The following is a 9,835-nucleotide window of genomic DNA, read 5'->3' on the forward strand; positions in this document are numbered from 1 at the left end:
GCTTGTCTGGTTAGCACGTCAGGCGGTATCCTCTGTTAATACCTAGAAGTGACTTAACGGATTATTTAATTCTTCACTTACTCACCTATCCATGTATTTTCGCATAGTCCAGTGTGGAGAATGTAATTCTGAGACTTTAAAAGGCAGCTAAGTGTTCTGGCACAAAAGCTTCTGGGTGAGGCAGAAAGGATGCAGTGCATGGTATATTCTGCTTTCAGATTCCTGCCTCTGTCTCCTTCCGTTGCGACTTTCTCACTGGTCGCATGTGGGGAAGGGGATGGAAGAAGGTAGAATAGTCCTGTTTGAGTACTGGCAGGAGGTGTTTGGAAGTGGGCTGCCTATCATAGTCATAACCATGAGGAATTGCACCACTCCTGATTTAAATGTATACATTGCACTCAATCCTTCCACATCGCTACAAGCTGATCTGCCTCTTATCACTCACTCTTCTTTCACAAACCATCAAAAACTGACTCAAATGTATTATTTTCTCGCTCCTCGCACCCACCCTCCTCGCAAATGTGTTGCCCTCTCAGTAAGGTGGGCAGCTTCACTTCAAGACGGGTCTCCACGTCATGGAAAACATTATTGCTTCTTATAATCGGCCCCGTTCTACTTCAGTTTGCTGCCGCCATTCTACCCAATTCTCAATTAAGCATCCTTTCTTTCGGGTTTCGTTTACCCTCCTTGCCTCACATTGTCCCATAGGTAATCATCCAAATTTTTATCACAGCTTCTTTATTTTCCTTCATTCACCATGACCAGTAGAGTCTCCACTCTGAGACTTTTCGTTACCCTCTTCTCAATTACAATACAAAACAGGCAAGTTCTGCGATTGATGTTATAGGTACAGGGGAATTTTATTTCCCAAATATTGAGTGAGAGAACCAAGTGGCTAATGGATTACAGGGAAGTGAGTTCATTATGTTAGTGAATTGCTGTTTTTTTGACGCGGTATGTTAATGCACCGATAAGAGGGGAGGTCTGTCTAGATTTGAAATTCTGTAACAATTCAGGATAGAATTTTAAGTGCTGAAGTTGATAAACCTTTCCAATCTCTCGAAACTTTCGCCTCAGTAGAGAACTCCTGGGTTATATGTCATAGGGGTCTGTCAAGTGTATTTAAAATTTGAGAGGCATGTTCAATAATGAATGCGGATGGAGAGAGGTGAGTAAGACAGTTCACTGGTCAACTTGGTTAAAACTGGTTCAAGCGACAATCAGTCACTGAACATACTGAGGTCAATCGACCTGTCGTAGAAAGTGCTTGGACTAAGAGGAACAATCGAGACAAAGTAGACGGCGAGAAAGAATGTATAGTAGAGACACCAATTAATAATTTTCGCCGGTATTCATATTCGAAAAGGGGTTTGCAGTGGCGGATTCAAAAAGGCAAGGAAAAATTCTGCTGCGACTCACCAGAAATGTAGCCGATATCCTAATGGACTTAAATAAGAATAACTGCGGGGCTGAGTGAGGCTTGTGGACTGAAAGAGGAGAGAATACTTGGTCAAAGGTTATGACATTTTGGGGAACAATTCTGAGATGCTAGATGATAACAGGGGCTGCAAAAGAGGACCCAGCACGGAACAAGAGCAGAACACTGTGGCTCAGAGAGACACGAATATCAGCCAACGATAGGCAGCCATTTTGTTGCTGGAAAGGCTGTGGTCTAAATTCGTTTGCCCGACATGTGTTATTATGAAGAGCACCGTGATCGGGTGGGAAATGTGTATTTTCCCCTCAGAGGGAGAGTGGTCACACATCGGAAACAAGATGCACGGATGTGGAGGCAGAGGTAAGATGCCACTAAACGACTCCTTCGCACGCATCTTCGGAAACAGCTCTCTTACCATCTGTCATGTTTTCATTTTTCCTTTCCAGGGTTCTTTCGAAGACCTTGACCTGGAGTTACGCGCTGACTTCGGTTCTTGGCGGGAATGAGACTGGAGGATCAGAACTGTCCGCTATCCGATATGCCCAGGGTTCGGCCTGAGAGTCTCGGCCGCACTTGGAAGCCTGAGATCTCGGGGCTCTTGAGATGGCCGGGTCGAGGGTCGGTGTCACGGCAGGAGACCCGTGTGTCACCGGTGAGGCCGGAAACACTTTTGCTGTGGGCCAGAAGACCTGAGAGCTTTACTGTCTTCGGGCATGGATCTCGGTTGCTGTTATGTCTCCCACTCGCCGTGAAAATTGGGGTCACCTCCCTCTCGCTTATTAGGGGGAGAGAGAACCTGTGGTTTGTCGAATGCCGGATGTAACGAGAAGTCTTTGGGGTATCTGCAAGTCTGTGTCTTTGCTGTTGCCTACCTCACGTTTGTGCTCGGTGGTGGTGTTGACGCATTTTGCCGGGATTGTTGCTCGCTGCCGCACGCGGGGAGAGGAGAGCTGGGGAGGGGGGATTTGGAGTTGTCACGTTTAACCATCATTAACTCTTTGGGGCACTTCTCTGTTTCCGTGGATGTTTGAGAGGGAAATGCATTTCAGGATGTATATTGCATTCAATACTTTGAATTGAATTGGACCTTTCAACCTATAAACCTTTGAGCACCTAGCGAGGCTAAGTAGCCTCACAGTATGTCAGAAGTATCTGGATAGGGAGACAACGACCAATCCTGATCAAATTCTGCTAAACGAATCCAGATTACCTCAAACAAAGCTGCCCCGCTACTTTGTAACTGTCATGGTCCGGCCCGTGAAATTCGCGTTCCGGCTCACAGCCCGGTCCGTGGACTCCGGACTCCGCCTCTTCCGACTGTCCCTGGTCTCATTTGGGCTTCATCATAGGCACCTGATTCTCGTGTTGTGGCCGGGAATTTAAGTGGCCCTGGGTTCGAGGCTGGTGGCTGGTTCGTTTTGTCAGTATCCTGTCCTTTCCTCTGTGGGATTTCCGTCGTCAGTATCCTGTCTTCGCCTCCATGGGGTAAGTCAGGCCGTCCTTTTCGTTACCCTACGGTGGGATCTGTCCCTCCCGGTCCTTGCCTCCGTTGGGTAAGTCAGGCAATCATTGCCGTTACCCTGAGTTTGGACTGTTCCCTTCCTTCCCTACGCTTGAAGCCCTGCCCTGCAAACTGTGCCTGGAGCCTTGCTTCGCCTCGCCTTGTCTTGCCTTAATAATAAGATTATTAAGGGATTGGACACGTTGGAGGCAGGAAGCATGTTCCCGCTGATGGGTGAGTCCAGAACTAGAGGCCACAGTTTAAGAATAAGGGGTACGCCATTTTGAACTGAGATGCGGAAAAACTTTTTCACCCAGAGAGTGGTAGATATGTGGAATGATCTGCCCCAGAAGGCAGTGGAGGCCAAGTCTCTGGATGCATTCAAGAGAGAATTAGATAGAGTTCTTATAGAAATCGGGGTCAAGGGACATGGGGAGAGGGCAGGAACGGGGTGCTGATTGTGTATGATCAGCCATGATCACAGTAAATGGTGGTGCTGGCTAGAAGGGCCGAATGGTCTACTCCAGCACCTATTGTCAATTGTCTATTGCCTCTGCCTGGAGCCTTTCCCCGCCTAGCCTTGACACTGCCCGGAACTTTGCCTCGCCTTGCCTGTGTCTGGAGCCCCGCCCTGTTTGGAACTGTCTCATTAAGCCCACGACTCCGCTAGGTAGGTCCGGCCGTTTTGCCGCTACCTAGCGTTGGGACCTGTTTCGTTGTTTTCAGTGTTCTGTGTAATGTGTCCCGGCCCTACGTACTGTACCCAAGGAGGGTTCCCGGCTCGGTGTTCCATGTTCCTGTCTCTCCTTCGGCTCTGTGTTCTGCGTCCCTGTTCTTCCCTGATCAAGGCTCTGCGTTCCTGTCTCTTCCTCGACCAAGTCAAGGCTTCGGAGTCTCGTCCAGTCCCAGTCACGTCCAAGGTCTTTGTCCTGTCCAAGCCAGCGCTTTGTGTTCTCGTCTTGTCATGTGCCTCACCCAGCCCAGGAGTACCTTGCCCAGCCCGGTGCTGGGGTTCCTTCGTCCTGTGCTGGGATTCCCTTGTCATGTCCAGGAGTCTCACGTCCAGTCCTGTTGCCTCTCCTCGTCCTGTAGCCTCGTCCTTTAGCCTCGTCCTGTCCTCGGCTGGTTCTGTAGTCCGAGCCCGAGTCAAGTCCCGGGTTCTGGGTCCTTGTCCAGTCTCTGGCTCGGAGTCCAAGCCCAGGCTCCTAGTTCCCAGTTCGATCTCCTGGTTCTGCTATCCTCGTTATTCCTAGGCCAAAGTAGCAGAGTGTGTAGAAAGTGAAACCCCGTTAACCCTAACCCACGGGATTGAGTCAAGTGTGCAAGTGTGCCAATTTTCAACATGGAGATGACAGGGCGGTGAAAGATCAATTAGACCATGGAACTTTATGAGAAATACTGGCCGGTATTTAGGATTATATGGTACCGGGGCAGGAAGGGGTCGTGGGCATCATCGGAGTAACAACGAAAGGTAATTCAGCCGGAATAAGTAAAAAAAGCAGCAGTGTGTTCCCTATCGTTGTGAGGTGTCTAGTTGGAAGATGAGATGCCGTTCTCCTCATTTATGTTATGCATACTATGGCAGTGGAGAATGCCCCAGACAGAAGAAAGAACTCCGAATATCAGTGGATTAAGCATTAAATTGTGATGAGCTCAGGATCAACCATGCTCGCAGTCCGAGCAAATCCAGGTTGTGTTTTATTTTCCGATGTAGTGGAGACATCATTGTGAACCCTGAAAGTGCAGTAGGCTCGGTCCGCAGGGCACAGCCCTAACAAGCTAATTAAGGTCTGAGACCTTGGTCAAAGTTATCTCAGAGCTCAAATCTCTTGCGGTGCCCAAACTTTTGAATGATGCTCCTTTCCAATTTTTCACTGTAAAATTGTACAAAACAAAACTAATATACTAATCTTGCTTAAGATGATGAAAAAATTTTCATCTTTAACTTTATGACTTCTGGAGATCATTTCAACTTCTCTTCACTTAAATATTCACAGTAACATACATTTTGACGAGTGGTGCCCCAGACATTTGCAAGCCACTGTATGTCGCTAATACACTGTGTGTAACACCCTCTGGTCCTCCGCTTCAAGGAGAGAATGACAGATTATCCGCTGATATTGGAAATGTTCTATGTTCGGAAATTTCTTGGTGAAACACTTGTGCAGCGGCTCCACAGCAATCACGTCCATCACTCACGGAGAGCAGAAAATCAGAACACTATTATATATTATTGCATCATGACTTTTCCTGTCCGTGACGGCATCTGTTCAGAACGTATTGGATGTCCCATTGTAAATCTGCTTCCATACCTTTATTGATGTTTGGACTTCTATTTCTTTCTCCGTGTCCAGATCAGCACTCCCGAGAACCCCGTCACACTATGTGAATATCCCAGCCACACTCACCCATGGAAGGTAAACTCGTACCTCAATTTTGACCCCTGTCTGCCCTTCGCTGACTAGCTGACAAAATGACCAATTTAATCCCACAACCGCCGACCCATTGAGCGAAGGGCTCTTCTCATGAGCCATTCTGTTCAGACCATTCAATACATAAGTAAACCGAGGTGCCATATTAGGAACATAAAAACAGAATAAACAATGTTGTGTTGTGTTTACAATGGAAGAGTCTAATAGGCAAATGCCATTGTCTACAACACTATCAACAACGCTAGCAATTCAGAGCATCTGCAAACCAATTGTTGTTACAATTGTTATGAATGCAGATGCTATGTCGGTTTAAACATATACACAAATTTGAGGGTCATGTGCACGGCGGTTGAATTACTTTGCTTCATACCGGTGCGAGCATTGGTGGCCGCTGGTTTACTACACGAAAGACTGCATGTATATCAATTGTATTCACATATAAAACGCTGTTGGTATCTCCGCAGGTCAGGCAGCATCTATGCAAATGAACAAACAGACGACGTCTCGGGCCAAGACCCTTCATCAGGGGGTAGAAAGGAAGGAGGAAGATGGCAGAATAAGAACCTCTTGAGGAGAGGAAAGGACAAGCTAGAAGGGAATGGGTGTTGCCAGGTTGGCGAAATAACAGTCTGGGTGATGATAGGTGAACAACGCAAAGGGCTGCAGAAGAAGGAAGCTGATAGGAGAGGAGAGTGGATCCAAGGAAAAGGGAAGGAAGAGGGGCGTCATGGGAAGGCGATAGGCAGATCAGGCGGAGCGATAAGAGGCCGAAGTGGGGAGAGGAAGTAGGGGAAAATACCGGAACTCAACGGAAATCGATGTTCTTGCCATGAGACTGCAGGCTACCTGGACGGAATTTGAGGTGTAGCACATCCGGCCTGAGAGTAGCCTCATTGTGGCACGAGAGGAAGCCACGGGTCGACATATCGGACCGTGAAAGGGGATAGGAAAGAAAATGGTTTGCCACTGGGAAATCTCGCTTCTGTTGATGGATGTGAGGTGCGACGAAGTGTTAATTAATTTGAAGAAAGGTCTTGGCCAGAAATGTCGACAGATTAATCATTTCCAAAGATGCTGCCTAACCTGTTGAGTTCCTCCAGCAATTTGTGCGAGTTGCAGTGAATTTGATTAAACGTTTACGTGCATTCAATATCTCCGTGAGCCTGAATATGATATTATTTTAAGGTTTTTCACTATGTTACAGGAACGTACAAACACCTTATTCTTTATTTTATTTTTCTATTGCAAGATCTATAAACGAGACAATTCCCAGAGTGAAACAGAACAGCCCATTTACAGCTTAACATTGGTCTATGGTGACAAAGTCCATGGATACACGGAATGGACAAGATCAACAATAACAATCATGAAACCGAGAGATGAGTCTGAGAGTGTTTCACATCAACATTCACTGACTTCTCCAATCGACATTTCTTCATCTTTGTCATGTTGTAATTTCGTGTCAAGCTATTCATACCTCATCACAATTGGGAGTTTACTTGAATGGCATCATGTTTATTTTAACCCCAGTTTTTGGAAAACACGTCAGCCTTGTGTGATATTAAATAGTTCGTGTGATGGAGCGAGTATAAATGAAAGAGCGTGGAGATTCGTCAGCTCAGAGTTTCTCCAGCGAGATCGCGGACAGCTAGAAGACAGGGTGAATCTCAGACAGCATGCGTGAAACCTTTTACCGTGTGAGGAAGATATGGTACTTGGTCATTGCCGTGATCGGTGTTCCTGGTAAGAACACAAGCAAATTAACATTTTAAGTTTTGTGTGCGCGGTCCGTGGACTCGTTCAGTGACCGACAGCGCTGTGATGTCGGAGTGTCAGAGAGTGCGGTGCAAACATTGCGACCAATCTCTGCTTTCGTTCAGAGGTTCCCTTCCTTTTTAATTCATGGCTTCTGTTGGAATTAAACCGGCAGCTGAAGCGTCCGTAGAGAGGAAGATCGGGTAGATGGATTCATTTTGTAGATTCATAGCAGGCAGTTGTGATTTATCAATGCAAAGCCGCTGTCAAGTAAACCCCGATAATCCAGCGCGCTCGCCACCTTTACGGTTATTTGGTTTTATACCGTTTCATTAGAGCGACGTGCTTTAAATTCAAAATTCAAGTTATTGTGCTCTGATTAAAGAAATACCTGCAAATTTGAAGGGAACGCGGGAAGCGAATGGACTTTGAGATTCAGGGGAGAGTGGTCCATTGCATTTGTAAGTCAGACTCCGAATATAAGTCAAGTAAGGGCCTGTGTGCGTGTTTTGTACCAGGGTTTATTACCACGCCCTGTTATCCGTGAAGTGAAGCAGGAGTTAAGAGCAAGCCCAGCGGTGTCCGTTAGGGGTCAGATGGGGTAAGGTGCACGCGATACTCCGTTCTTGTACAATATGCTTTTGAACATTTAGAATAATGCTGAAGGAATTCGGAGCGGCCCCAAAGGAGACAGATCTTTTGGAGTCCCTACACTGTCTTTGATGATATAAGCACTAACGTGCTAAATACTTTAAAGTTCAGCGGGTCAAGCATAAACCTCAAAACCGAAAATTGAAACTTTCTGATCGGATTCGTTGAATGCGTGTGCAGGAACCACGGCCAAGAATAGTTGCGGAATTTAAAAGAAGCCATCCAAGCGGAGGTGGTGGTGGTGGGGGGGGTGTGCTGTGTGCGGGTGATAAACGGGGTTCAAGAAGGAGACGCAGGCATTGGAACGGTGGAAATGAATTTGCTTTGAACTTTGTAGATGGACAGAGGTGGAGGGAGCGGGACTTCGCTGCACAGTGAGAGTGCCAGGACATAGGTGACAGGAACGCGGTAATCAGCATCACTGAGAAAGTTGCCGAGGTACCCAGGTTTTACACATCAGTCCAAAACCTGACGGGGGGAGATTTATATTGATTTCTCTCAAGCGCTCTCGGCGATCCGTTGAAACCGCCTCCTTCCCAAACCCTGTTCCTTTTCCAGTATCGAGTACCTTCTCCGTTCACCCCGCATGCATTCGTGAGAGGGATCTGAGATTGCCGCATTACTCCTTTTAAACCCCCAGAAATGAGTTGTCTGCACAGTTTGATTGTTCTCAATTTCCAGCTTGTCTCTGCCCTGAGACCCACTGATCGGTGAGACAGTAATTCACTCATTCTGTTTGCTGTCCCCCCAGTGAATTTAGTGGCGATTGCGATCCTCTCCCGGGGAAAGTGCGGCCTCTCCACCTGCACCACTCGCTACCTGGTGGCCATGGCAACGGCGGATCTACTGACCATCATCTTTGATGTCATACTGTGGCGCGTCAGTTATTATTACGTCCCCGGGACTTTCCTGGACATCACCCCCGTGTGCAGTGTGATCGGTGCCCTGGGACCGGCAGCCACTGACTGTTCTGTCTGGTTCACCGTCATGTTCACATTTGATCGGTTAGTCGCCATCTGTTGTCAGAAGCGGAGAGCGAAGTATTGCAACGGGAAAACTGCGGCTGTGATTCTGACAACAACCGGCGTTCTGTTCTGTGTTAAAAATGTGCCCATCTTCTTTACATTTCATCCTGTGAAAGTGATTGAGAATATACCCTGGGACTGTATGACGAAGCCAGGCTACTATACGGATCCCGGGTGGGTGGGATATGACTGGTTTATCATAGTTCTAATGCCGTTACTCCCGTTCGTATTAATACTACTGCTCAACGCTCTGACAGTCAGACACATTTTAGTCACAAGTCGTGTCCGTAAGGGGCTGAGAGGTCAGAACAAGGCGGAGAACCGCAGTGACCCGGAGATGGAGAGCAGGAGGAGGTCTGTAATCTTACTTCTCTCCATCTCTGGAAACTTCATCATCCTGTGGTCGGTGTATGTTGCCGAATTCCTTTATCACATCATCGCCGGATTGGATCCAAATAGTTACAATGAATCGGAATACATAGTTCAACAATCGGGAGGCATGTTGCTGATATTAAGTTCCTGCACAAACACGTTTATTTATGGGGTAACACAGTCCAAGTTCAGAGAGCAGTTCATCAGCGCAGCGAAATATCCCTTCACGTCAATTATTCAACTAATTAATGAACAGAATATCTAAGATCTTCACAGAGACGGTCGCAGTGTTTCCATCTTGTTACCATGGAACTGACGGTCACCGGAGAATGAGGCAGAGGTGAGAAATAAACTGTTTTATAGCCCGAGATAGACACAGCACGGGAACAGACTCTTCGACATCTGCAGCCTGCGACCTCCACCTCCTAACAATTACTCAACTCATTCCAGCATTTTCTTCACCATACTCCCGCTCTCGTCACAGCCACACCCCTTTAGACAATGATTGGGCTGTTCAGGATCTGAGGATATTTAAGACCAAATCGGCAGATATGTAAGCCATTCGTTACTTTTGCACAAGAATAAAACGAAAAAGAAAGTCAACAGTCCGCACGAACTTACAGTAAACCTTACACTTGTCCTTCGCGTTAGAAAACCCTGT

This window comes from Hemitrygon akajei, unplaced genomic scaffold, assembly GCF_048418815.1.
Source record: "Hemitrygon akajei unplaced genomic scaffold, sHemAka1.3 Scf000057, whole genome shotgun sequence".
Taxonomy (NCBI): Eukaryota; Metazoa; Chordata; class Chondrichthyes; order Myliobatiformes; family Dasyatidae; genus Hemitrygon; species Hemitrygon akajei.